At 47.2% G+C, this 13477-nt stretch overlaps 1 protein-coding gene across 1 annotated transcript in view; it reads left to right on the plus strand.

Moving 5' to 3' along the window:
- The window catches only part of LOC307029173 (uncharacterized protein), a 426810-nt gene that overhangs the window by 377633 nt on the left and 35700 nt on the right, over positions 1-13477 (plus strand). The window lies entirely within an intron of this gene.

Below are 13477 nucleotides of genomic sequence, written 5' to 3' on the forward strand. Positions count from 1 at the left end.
AGAGATAAATATTAAGCCTGAAAAAGTACTTAACGTCAATTATATTACTTTCCTGCAATGTTAACTATGTTGAAGCACTTATTTTAACTGATATTATACACATTAATTATACGTAGATAGTATAAGAAATGTGCAGAATTTGACAGTTTAATGGTGGAGGTATACACACACATTGATAGATGTCTTGTAATGCACTGTTGAGGAACCTGTGACCCAAGATTTTCATTAATTGCATAACTACACCGTAGTTGTGTATATGATGTCAATAAACCTTAGAAAATCTTGAAATCTTGAAAGGGATGTCCAAAATAGCATTTATATACAGTTTTTAATTAACTATTAGTAGAGAATAACGAGTAATTAATATTCTTGTTTAGTCTTCTCAAGCACCAACTATCAAATATCTCTCCTGATTGTTGGCACTTGACAATCACCTTTACCTGAATTGTACTCAGGTGTAACTAAAGTCTGCTTTAAGGGTTGTTTATATTTCACATCATTAATCAGAATCTACAAAGTAACACAAATAAATGTAGTGGAGTAAATATACCAGGTTAACCTCTGAATTGTAGTGGAGTATATTACAAAGTAACAATGAGCTGTCATGTGGGTATATATTAATGCTGCCCATTATGGATACAAGCGATTTTCACCCATTTAGTAATTACATGTTTTAAATTAGTACGCACCAATGTGTTTCCTATCGCCTAAACCTCCAGAGTGTTACGTAGAGTGAAGCAGGTAGGACCCAAACGCAGATTACACTTGACGATACCTTTATTTCAAGGACTTTAAATAAACCTGGACAAACAAAACACTCTTCGGTGAACTGGGTCACATACAAAAGAAGCACCAACACTGAACACAGGAAGAGACTAAATACAGGGAGGGGTAATCACAAGACGAGAAACAGCCGGGCAGGGGAGGAGAAACACAAGGGCCACAGGTGAACACAATCAGATAACTAGACACACCAGGGAAACTAATGAAAAGAGGAAAAACACAGGGAAAAGGACCAGACAATAACCCAGAGGAAAACATGACATGGAAAACAGCAAAAACACCCAAACCTACAAAACTACAACCGTGACATGAACTTAGGAATGTGACATAACCCCCCCTCAAGGGACGGATCCCAGACGTCCCAAAAAACAAAGTCCAGCAGGGTGGGTGGAGGACGGGTGGAGGGCGGACGGCCCAGGGGCAAGGCAGAGAACAAGGTGGGGAACTCGGGCGGAAAGCCTGGGGGCAAGGCAGAGTTCAAAAAGGGGAACTCGGGCGGACGGCTCGGGGGAAAGGCAGAGTTCGAGGAGGGGTCTCGGGCGGACCGCCCGGGGGCAAGGCAGAGTTCGAGGAGGGGGTCTCGGGCGGACGGCCCGGGGGCAAGACAGAGTTTGAGGAGGGTTGAAGACCACAGCGGGCGAACTCAGGGGACCGGGCTCGAGGGCGAAGACCGGACAGCTCCGGAGGCCGGGCAGGAGCCGTTGTCGGCAAGATCCCCCACGGAAGAGGACACAGGGCCGGCAGGACCCCCGGCAGGAGAGCAGTCGGCGGAACCTCCAACGGCACAGGACATGGGGTTGGCAGGACCCCCGGCAGAAGAGCAGTCCGCGGGACCTCCAACGGGACAAGACATGGAGTTGGCAGGACCCTCGGCAGAAGTGTAGTCTGCGGGACCTCCAACGAGACAAGGCATGGAGTTGGCAGGACCCCTGGCAGAAGAGTAGTCTGCGGGATCTCCAACGGCACAGGACATGGGGTTGGCAGGACCCCCAGCAGAACCTCCAATGGCACTTGAGTAGGGACTTGAGTGGGAACTCGAGAGAGGGCTTGAGAGGGAACTCGAGAGGAAACTTGAGAGTTGACTTGAGAGGTGACTTGAGAGGGATCTCAAGAGGGAACTTGAACGGAGACTCGAGAGGAGACTCGAGAGAGGGCTTGAGAGGGAACTCGAGAGGTGACTTGAGAGTTGACTTGAGAGGTGACTTGAGAGGGATCTCGAGAGGGAACTTGAACGGAGACTCAAGAGGAGACTTGAGAGTTGACTTGAGAGGGATCTTGAGAGGGAACTTGAGAGGGGACTTGAGAGGGGACTCGAGAGGAGATTTGAGAGGTGACTTGAGAGGGGCATCGGGTAGGAACTTGAGAGGAGACTTGAGAGAGGACTTGAGAGGGAACTCGAGAGGAGACTTGAGAGGTGACTCGAGAGGGGACTCGGGTAGGAACTTGATAGGAGACTTGAGAGGGGACTCGGGAAGAGACTCGAGAGGGGACCTGAGAGGGAACTTGAGAGGGAACTCGAGAGGGTACTCGAGAGAGTGCTTGAGAGGGAACTTGAGAGGAGACTCGAGAGGATACTTGAGAGGGAACTCGAGAGGGAACTCGAGAGGATACTTAAGAGGGGACTCGGGTAGGAACTTGAGAGGAGACTGGAGAGGGTACTTGAGCAGGGACTTGAGAGGAGACTTGAGAGGGAACTCGAGAGGGAACTCGAGAGGGAACTCGAGAGGAGACTTGAGGTGAATTGAGAGGGCACTTGAGAGGTAGCTCGAGAGGAGACTTGAGAGGGAACTGGAGAGGAGACTTGAGACGGTTGGTTCGCCAACAGAACACGAGGAGCTGGAGTCGGCTTGTATGCTGACAGGACTCGGGGAGCTGGCGTTGGCCGGTACGCCGACAGGACTCGGGGAGCTGGCGTTGGCCGGTAAGCCAGTCCTGGAGTCAAAACTGGAGTCGGGACCATGGGTACTGGGGCCGGTACTGGAGCAGGAATCATGTCTGCTGGGGCCGGAACTGGGGCCGGAACCATGGCTGTGTGGGCCGGTTCCGTAGCCGGAACCATGGCTGCTGGGCACGGAACCGGAACACGGGACCATGGCTGTGTGGGATGGTACTGGAGCACGAAACCATGGCTGTGTGGGCCGATACTGGAGCATGGAGCAGTGGCTTCTGGGGTCTGTACTGGGGCTGGAGCCATGGCTCTTGGGGCTCGGGCTGCTAGCTTGGCCTTGCGACTCCTTCTCTTAACAGCCGCCTGAAGGCTCCGTGGACCTCCATAAGCCAGACGAGTTCCAGCATACGACTCCTGGACAGGAGCAGGAACTGGGGCAGAAGCATGGGTTGACTTCAGACGGAACCCACCGAGGCGTATGGTGCCAGGTTGGGAATTGGGAGACAGGGAGCTAGCATGCCTGGGGCTAGCAATCCGGGAATCCCACACCGGGATCATGGCTGTTGGAGCACGGGCTGGAATCCTGGCCCTGCGTCTCCTAGAGGCTCTTTGGAGACTCCGTGGACCTCCAACAGGACCATAGTCGGATCCGAGGAAAGGGTTAGAAGCGTCGGACCAGTCCTCAGGACAACTTGTGAAAAGCTGTAACCACTCCGGCAACGAACTCCTCAACCAAGGCATTTCGGCCACCTCCATTCGTGCCTTCTCGAGAATAGCCTCTTTGTCCTTTCTAGAAGAAGTTCCTTTCCACTCTGCATGATAACATTGTAGAGAAAAGTCTAGATCGAACCGATCCAACTCAAACTCATGAAAATCCGCTTGGTCCATTTCTTGGTTGGTGCTTTCTGTTACGCAGAGTGAAGCAGGTAGGACCCACACGCAGATTACACTTGACAATACCTTTATTTCAAGGACTTTAAATAAACTTGGACAAACTTAACACTCTTCGGTGAACTGGGTCACATACAAAAGAAGCACCAACACTGAACACAGGAAGAGACTAAATACAGGGAGGGGTAATCACAAGACGAGAAACAGCCGGGCAGGGGAGGAGAAACACAAGGGCCACAGGTGAACACAATCAGATAACTAGACACACCAGGGAAAATAATGGCAAGAGGAAAAACACAGGGGAAAGGACCAGACAATAACCCAGAGGAAAACATGACATGGAAAACAGCAAAAACACCCAAAACTACAACCGTGACATGAACTTAGGAGTGTGACACAGGGCAGTACACAGTTTAATACTGTCAACTTCTAATTTTGGGAACAACGAAAACGTATTTTGAAACTACAATTCCCAGTAGAGACGTGCCATAGAGAACATGCTGTGAAACACAATAGCCAGCATGTATGGGAAACTTCTACAGCAATGGAGAGTTAGGACTCAGAGAGACACAAGGAGAGTTGGAGCTTTGATGTCAAACACGGATCTTTAATACCAGCATCGGCCGGAAAAATTCACATCACAAGTCACAGCAGCCAGAGATTCTGACTGCACAGGTGGGTTGCCATGTCAAATCTGCCCAGTATCTCTCTGATAGACCTTTTAACTAGTTTACAGAGAGAATTCACATATTGGGGGAGGGTGCGTAAACACTGGGAACACTGCAGATATCCCCGATATCTGGAAATACTCAATCACCTTTTTGGGGAGCTTAGAAAGCCAGCGTTCTCACAGTCGTAAAACCCTCTGTCACCGATAATAAAACTGAGAATAACATCACATGATTCCATTATCACATTCCTTACGGGAGATAACAGACTTAGGGCTCGTCGTAAATGTCAACACACAGAATAGGTTAAATATCTAAAGTAAAGACAGAAATATTCTTTGACACAGCATGTGTATTTCTGGGGGGCGTTCGAGTCCAGTTTTGAATAGTCTGCCGTGGTTTTGTTCCATTTCAAAGAGCTTGACGCTCGGCGTAACCTTGGCGCACTGCCACTCCAACATCCAATCCAAGAACTTGAAGATGAATCACAGGGTTTGTCAACGGGACTATAGTTCCAAACGATAGCTGGGGATTATGGGTAGTGTAGTGTCTTCGGCCATCCTAAACTGAATTTTTTTTCGGATATCATATCGCATTAACAAACCCACATCTGGCGTCACAGAGATCTTCTGTTACTGTCCTTTCTTCTTAGAGGAAGTACAGAAACACGTAACTCTGGATTTATTTTAATGTTTGAGGTGCAATAAACGACACAGCAGCTTTTTGACATGTTAAAACTCTTATTTTCTGCCTCGCTCATGAGAGTAACAGCTGACGAAATTACAGCCTCGCCTACTGATTTCAAATGTGTCCTCAAAAATGATATTCATAAATGACTATTATCATTATTATAAGCAAGACAATAAATGGCAAATATATGTAGAAAATAAACGTATTTAAGATACTTTCATAAGAAACGTAACTTGGGAGAAAATATGTTTATAGAAGATATGTAGAAAATAAACGTATTTGAGATACGTTCATAACGAACGTAACGTGGGAGAAAATACGTTTCGAGCTAAACGTTATTGAGAATGCAGTTTAGTTCTGTGGGAATGTCATTTTTAGATGAGAGGGTTGCCATAATACATTCTGACGAAAAATACAGATTATTATGAATACAAATAAAATAAAAGAAGCCTCCCGTGAGTTACTACAAGCTATAAAGTAGATTTAAAAAAGGTTTTATAGAATAAAAGCTCACTGCGGGACATTGTAGAAATGCGTGTGAGCACCACGACAAAGGAGCCTCATTCACTTTATATTGGCGTTGTTTGCGTGGTGCAGACACGTAAATGTAGCAAAGTTTGTGACTCCACCACACAATGCGCTGTTAAGGAGTCGTGGTGGAGTCACGCATTCTGGTGAGATCAGGTTGGTAATAAGGCTCCATTTCCTGTTTGTGGCTGTTTCAAAGACTCCAGACCCTCTCTGAGGACTCCTCACATCTGCTATCTCAACGGCCTCAGCACAAACACCAAGGAGGGCCGATGCAAATGGTTAGATTGACCCAAGGTCAGTGAATCAGACTTCAGCTCTGCCAGCAGCCCTTCAGGGCCCTCAGCACACCATTATATCAATCTGTCTGCCTTCAAAAGCAATTCCAGCACATCAATAGTTTGCTATTGTGGAGACCAGACGTGGCCACGAGGGCCGATCGATGCTCATATATTCCTTCTGTAGATACTCTCTTTGTTTCTCGCAAGGGTTGAGAGCAGTATTTACCAGGCGCGGGCATTTCTCTGAAAAAAAGTCAAATTTATTGTGACGGCCTGCGATGGGGATTAACGTGAAAATGACAAAAAGCAGAAATTGACTCTCTGGGAGCTGACTGTTGCAATCACAGAGAATATTTGCCTGCCAGATTAATACATAACATTATGGTTCTCTCATATTTTTTTGTTACAAAATATCTATGTGGCAAGTGGAAGAGATCCAAGCACTGAGAATATGAATATGATTCTGTTTAACAAATCACCTCGGGCTGGCAGCGAACCCACTGTTCCATAGCCTCTCTTTTGTTAACCAGACTTTTCTTCATACTTTACATTTAAAATTAATATTACTACTACTTTTAAATGTTGTTATCTATAATTTTTAATCTAATATTTTCTTAATTTTGTATTCGTCCCACAGAGGGGAAATGTACAGTTGTTACAGCAAAGAGCCAAATATCGCCTAATATCTCTTAAGAAGCATGCATAAGAAAAAATATTAAAGAATTTACAAGATACGGGTCAGAGCCGTTAGCTCGTCCATCTTATTGGGGAGAGATAGTACATTCTCCATGACGATGGATGGAGGGAAAGGTCTGTATCGTCTCCTCCCAACATGTTCTCACTCCCAACCCGTCACATATTGACGGACGGTCAGGCCCCCCCCCCCCCCCCCCGGAAGTAAGTATTCTCTCCGCTTTGCTTGACAAACCCCGTGATAGCCCTCAAGCGCTGTGATTGGATGTTTGAGTGTGCGCCGAGGGTTACGCCGAGCGTCGAACAAAACTTTGAAATGGGATGGAGCCACGGCACACTGTCCAAAACTGGATTTGAACAGGTCCACCCCGTCCCCCACTCCCCTACCCCGTTCCCAGAACTACACATGCTGGCTATTATGTGTTTTGCAACATGCTTTATGGCACGTCTCAACTGGGAATTTTAGTTTTAAAAGACGTTTTCGTATTTCCCATAATAAGAAGTTGCCAGTATTAAACTGTGTACATCCCTGGAGGTTTAGGGGATAGGAAACACTTAAATTTAAAACATATAATTAATAAAAGGGTGAAAATTGCTTGTGCCCATAATGGGCAGCATTAATATATACCCACATGACAGCTAAGGTCAGAAGAGCTTTATTTAACAGCTGGTCTTATGTCTGTGACCCCTCCTGTTGTTAATTGCAAATATGGCAGTGGCCATCGATCATCTTACATTACATTAGATTGCATTCAGCTTAAGCTTTTATCCAACGCGACTTACAATAAGTGCGTTCGACCAACAAGATACAAACTTGAAGAAAACAGAATCATATAAGTACATCGGGTTTCATGGAGCTAAAACATTTCAAGTGCTACTCAACTGGCTTTAGATAAGCCAGTCCTTTATTAGTATATAAGTGCTTTGTTAGTAATTATATCGCTTGAAGTGGAGTCGAAAGAGATAAGATATACTTTATTGATCCTAATTTGGAAAGATTTGCGTTACATCAGCATGTGTAACAGTTGTAAATATGCAGTGGTGTTTATTTGTAAATCATTTAGTATAATCACACAAATTCTGTGTTTTATATTTAATAATTCTGTGTTCTTTATTTATTGATTGTTCAATACCCGACAAGGTCGGATATGAAAAACCTGGGTCGCAGGTTCCTCAACAGTGCATTACAAGACATCTATCAATATGTGTCTATACCTCCACCATTAAACTGTCATATTCTGCACATTTATTATACTATCTACATACATCTTATAAGAGTATAATACATATGTATAATATCAGTTAAAATATGTGCTTACACATACAGTAGTTAGCATTGCAGGAAAGCAGGCTCTCTGCTTCCCAATTCCCTTTATGACACCGCACGCATTGGTGTGGTCCGTTTGGAGTCAACCCTTGCTTCTGCCCCAGCTCCTGCTCCTGTCCAGGAGCCGTTCTCTGGAACTCGTAGGGCTTTTGGAGGTCCACGAAGCCTCCAAACGGCTCCTAAAAGAAGGAGTCGCAAGGCCAGGCTAGCAGCCCGAGCCCCAAGAGCCGTGATTCCGGCCCAAGTTCTGGCCCCAGCAGCCATGGTCCCGGCGCCAGTTCCGGCCCCAGCAGCCATGGTTCCGGACCCAGTTCTGGCCCCAGCAGCCATGGTCCCGGCCCCAGTTCTGGCCCCAGCAGCCATGGTTCCAGACCCAGTTCTGGCCCCGGCAGCCATGATCCCGGCCCCAGTTCCGGCACCAGCGGCCATGGTTCCAGACCCAGCTCTGGCCCCAGCTGCCATAGTCCCATCTCTAGTCCCATCTCTGGTCCCCTCTCTAGTCTCTTCTCTAGTCCCTCCTCTAGTCCCTTCCCAAGTCCCTCCTCTAGTCCCTTCTCTAGTCCCTTCTCCAGTCCCACCTCTAGTCACTTCTCTAGTCACTTCTCAAGTACCAACTCTAGTCCCATCTCAAGTCCCTTCTCTAGTCCCTTCTCTAGTCCCTACTCAATTCATTTCTCAAGTCCTTTCTCAAGTCCCTCCTCTAGTCACTTTCCTAGTCCCTTCTCTAGTCCCATCTCGAGTCCCTTCTCCAGTACCTCCTTTAGTCACTTCTCTAGTCCCCTCTCAAGTTCCCTCTCGAGTTTCCTCTCAATTCCCCTCTCAAGTCACCTCTCAAGTCTCCTCTCGAGTTCCCTCTCAAGTCATCTCTCGAGTTCCCTCTCGAGTCCCCTCTGGAGTCCCCTCTGGAGTCCCCTCTGGAGTCCCTACTCAAGTCCCTACTGAAGTGCCGTTGGAGGTTCCGCTGGGGGTCCTGCCAACTCCATGTCCTGTCCCGTTGGGGGTCCCGCCGACTGCTCCTCCTGCCAACCCTGTGTCCTGTGCCATTGGAGGCCCCGCCGACTACTCTTCTGCCGGGGGTCCTGCCAACCCTATGTCCCGTGCCATTGGAGGTCTTGCCGGGGGTCCTGCCAGTCCTGTGTCCTGTCCCGTTGGGGGTCCCGCTGACTACTCTCCTGCCGGGGGTCCTGCCAACCCTATGTCCTGTCCCGTTGGGGGTCCCGCCGACTACTCTCTTGCCAGGGGTCCTGCCAACTCTATGTCCTGTCCCGTTGGGGGTCCCGCCGACTACTCTCCTGCCGGGGGTCCTGCCAATCCTATGTCCTGTTCCGTTGGAGGTTCCGCTGGGGGTCCTGCCAGCTCCATATCCAGTCCCGTTGGAGGTCCCGCCGACTACTCTCCTGCCGGGGCTCCTGCCAATCCTATGTCCTATCCCGTTGGGGGTCCCGCCGACTAATCTCCTGCCGGGGGTTCTGCCAATCCCATGTCCTGTCCCGTTGGGGGTCCCGCCGACTACCCCTTTGCCGGGGGTCCTGCCAACCCTATGTCCTGTGCCGTTGAAGGCCCCGCCGACTACGCTCCTGCCGGGGGTCCTGCCAACCCTATGTCCTGTCCCCTCGCCCTCGGGCCCGGCCCCCTGACTCTTTCTGCCGCTGCCTTCGCCCGCTGTGGCCTTTGCTCCACCATGGACTCTGCCTAGCCCCCGGGCCGTCCGCCCGAGACCCCCACCTTGGACTCTGCCTTGCCCCCGGGCCGTCCGCCCAAGTCCCCCTTCTCGGCTTCTGCCTTGCCCCCGGGCCGTCCGCCCGAGATCCCTTCCGGGTCCTCCGCTGTGCTCCTGGGCTGTCAGCCCAAAATCCCGTCCTCCTGACCCCCTCCACCCACCCTGGTGACCTAGTGATGCGTCCCTCCTCTGGGGGGGAGGGGGGGGGGGGGGGGGGGGTTCTGATACGATTATTGTGTTATGTCACGTTTTGTATGTCTTGTTTTGATGTTCTCCCTGTCATGTTTTCCTCTTGGTATATTGTCTGGTCCTTTTCCTGTGTTTTTCCTCCTGTCGTTAGTTTCCCTGGTGTGTCTAGTTATCTGATTGTGTTCACCTGTGGCCCTTGTGTTTCTCCTCCCCTGCCCGGCTGTTTCTCGCCTTGTGATTACCCCTCCCCCTGTATTCAGTCATGTCTCTTCCTGTGTTCAGTGTTGGTTCGTCTTTTGTTTGTGACTGAGTTCAACGGTGAGTGTTCTGTTTTGTCCAAGTTATTATTTTTATCCTTGAAATAAAGGCAATATCAGTGTAATCTGCATTTGGGTCCTGCTTGCTTCACCCACCGTAACAAGTACTTTGTCAGGCTTAATATGTATTCCCCCAAAGCTTTTTTCTTATTCAAAATAAGACCTTAACTTAAAGTATTCTTTAATGTTTAAATAAAGCCTTATTAGTTTGTCTGTGTCTCCTAATATCTAATAATACATTTCAATAACGTGTTTTAACCACCAGGTGTCCCTTTCTATCAGCTGTGCACCGTTATGGTGTACATATATATATACGATATACCGTTAACGCGTTAATAACGTGTTAACGCAAAACAAAATCAACGCCACTAATGGGGAGTTCAGGCAGTCAACTCGAGCACTTATGCTGCATTCATACATAACGCCCCTTGCCACTCTGCAACCAACCAAACAGAGTCTCCTTAATATGCCGCTCTATTTAACCTGCCAGATCTCTCTCTCCATGCATTGCTTGCTGCTGCTATTGCCGTAGCTACCTCTACGTCGCTGCTGCTTGCCTGCTGCGTTCATGTTCCTGCTGCTGTGTTTCATGTTGCTGCTGCTTGCCTGCCGGTGTTCTAGCTCCCTGCCCCCTGCAGCAGCAATTTCTCTGGAATCGCATCTCGGCAGGTATATAATACTATTCTGCATAAGCAATGTTTTTTTAATGGAAATATTTTGCCTGCAGTAAATTATATTTGAGGCAATTATACAGAGTTGTAAGTGTATAAGTATTTATGCTACTATAAATCAAATAAATTAACAATGGAAATTAATTAATCATTTCCGTTACGTGAATATAAAAGGGAGCTCGATACATTTTTGACCATCATTTTATACTTCAATCTCTCCTACAGTGTCTCTTCTATGAATACCATGATCATTCTCTGCCAAGCGGCCATGTACATTTAATCACCTACCAAAGAAGAGTTTCCTCACAGGAATTAAGCGCTACCTGCAATATCTGCTCCTCGCTGGGTGTGCCTCAGGAGGCTTCATGCTGCAAATCGTTTCCAAGCTCTTTCTAATCACAGATGTTCGTCAAATGACCTTATCACAGGCTTAAATCATGGTCTCTTAGCAGGTTATGCTGGCTCCCAGGGACCCATGTCTGTTGAAACCCGCACTCAAGACTGAAGTTTGCACTGAAGGAGCCAGGAGTATTACACGTGCTGCTATTTAAACGTTTAAAAACATGACAGGCCCCTAGCCTAGCGCTAGGAGGAATTATTCTAGCAACGTTTCTTTATTGAGCCGTTAGTTCCTCACGATTATTCTATCAAGAGTATTAATAACTACTAAAGATTTTTCCCGTTTCTATGCTCTGTAGATGACATGGCAGGGAAAGCAGACATCCCATATGCCTTCTGTGGCATATACATTTTAAGGTTTTACAATCAAATGTGCATTTGGTTGCCATAGTAGCCCACGTTTCTTGACACCTCATCAGAAGCATTATGCTGGATTCTCTACAATACCTGCAAGCACCCCTTGGTGTCCATCTTTTAACCATTTCCTAGTTGTTAACTTTCCCAGATAAATTTCTCAACAGCTAGGCCTACCTCTTTCAGAACAGGAACTGGAAGACCTTCCACACGTCTAGAATTATCGGTATCATTCTCGATAGTGTGCTGATGCAAGCTTCACTGCCACCAGTCAAGCTGTCCCGCATCAGAACAGCATAATTACAATTCATGTTATTTATTTAGCGCCTTTCCAAATGTTTCAAAGTGCTCTACGTTATACTACAGATTAGACTTGTAATACATTCAATACCGATTACTGCCTTCAAATATGGTCTTGGGTCGCTCGCTAGTAAACTCTGGAGAGGTTCATTGCTGGTGTGACGTAGTCCGCATCAAACATGGGAAACAACTATTTGCGCGTCATCGCTTGTTTTGCTATTTATGCTGTGTGCAACATCCAGTAACCTATAGGGTCATGCATTCATTCTGGTGACTGCTTACCTCACTGGTCCCTTGTGTACAGAGAAAGGCAGTGGTACAATCTCATCAGAGCCACCTGTCATCGGTGAAACCTCCTCATTGCATAACGTCTCATTATGTGTTATAATGTTTTTAATGCATGTTGTCTGATATATAATCCTATGCGCCGGTCGCAGAGTCTGTTGATGCACTCTCCAGATTAACAGCAGCATGAAAGTAACCCGCCAATGCTCCATGATACAGGCTAATGTAGAAATTGCTGGGATCTGCATTTTATCCGCTTAATGTCACGCCAATTTTGAAAAAGCATCTTCGTACAATGACTTTAGTTTACGGTTCATAGTCTGTTTGAGGTTGCCTGGGTAACGCAAACCTTCTGCAAATGAACGATGTAATACACTTGCGTCTGGTGTAAAGAAGCGGACTATTCTGCATGAATGCAACCTTAGAGATGGTTATTGCTCAGATCTTTGGTCCTTAGCCCCTCTGCGACGAGTGGAATGTCATGTTCATTCTTTTATAATGACCTTGTGGTGTCTTCAGATCCTCTCTAGTTACTTACAAATGCTGCGCCTTCTGCTGGTTCGGGGGATTTTCAAAATGAGTGGTTTGCCCCACCAGCTTGCCATGCCCTTCGTTCAACCAAATGACTCTGGATCTACACGTCAAGCCCCTCAAGGATTTCCCATATTCTGCCTCCGACCAAGAGCATGATTCAAAGCATACAATTCAGCTTGGTACTTTATCTTCTTCTGTCCAAACCTCCTCTGTATACCTATGCAATATATATAATAGTTGTTCATGCATTAATTGTATTTTCATTCAAATCCTGCAATCTTCAAGTGCTAAGTATTAAGCCACGCTAGAGTTAATTCATTTGCTCCTCAAGGGCCTTAAGAAGGCACGTCCTCCACGCAATGATAAAGACTGCCTCTTAACTTTGCACACGTGCAAAGGTTAATGTATAAGTTCAGACAAAGGGGTTTCACTATACATCGATAAACGTCAGATGCAGTTGTTACAGCTTTCTATTGGTTTCTCAGGTGGTGAATATACACAGACCTCTCACCTTTTAATCCTCAGCATAATCTCACCCTGACTGAATTAACTTTGGAGATCAAATATACACACTGTTTTGAAACATTCAATGTCTGACAGTTCTGTTTGGGGAGTCAAGGAACCCTGAATAATCATTGCTAAAACACTCTTTTCTTTGTCCTTTTATCTTCCATGCTGAACTTCTCGCATCATTGCCCTCTGACACATGGGTCGGCACCCATGTTTATTCGATGGCTGCAAACCCAACGACGAGGGTTCTCCTCCAAGCTGCGTGATCTCTGCCTAAGCTGCGATCTGCCCCCAGATCGCTATTCCCACTGTTTAAGAATCTGCACAGCCACAGCCGCAGCTCAATATCCACCTACCTCAACCCTGAGTATCCTGGGCCGTCGGTCATCTTCTGCCCACCAGCGCTATATCATGCCTCACAGGAATGAGATCCTTTCAGCACAAACAAC

The sequence above is a fragment of the Notothenia rossii genome (assembly GCF_949606895.1).
Source record: "Notothenia rossii genome assembly, chromosome: 2".
Classification (NCBI taxonomy): Eukaryota; Metazoa; Chordata; class Actinopteri; order Perciformes; family Nototheniidae; genus Notothenia; species Notothenia rossii.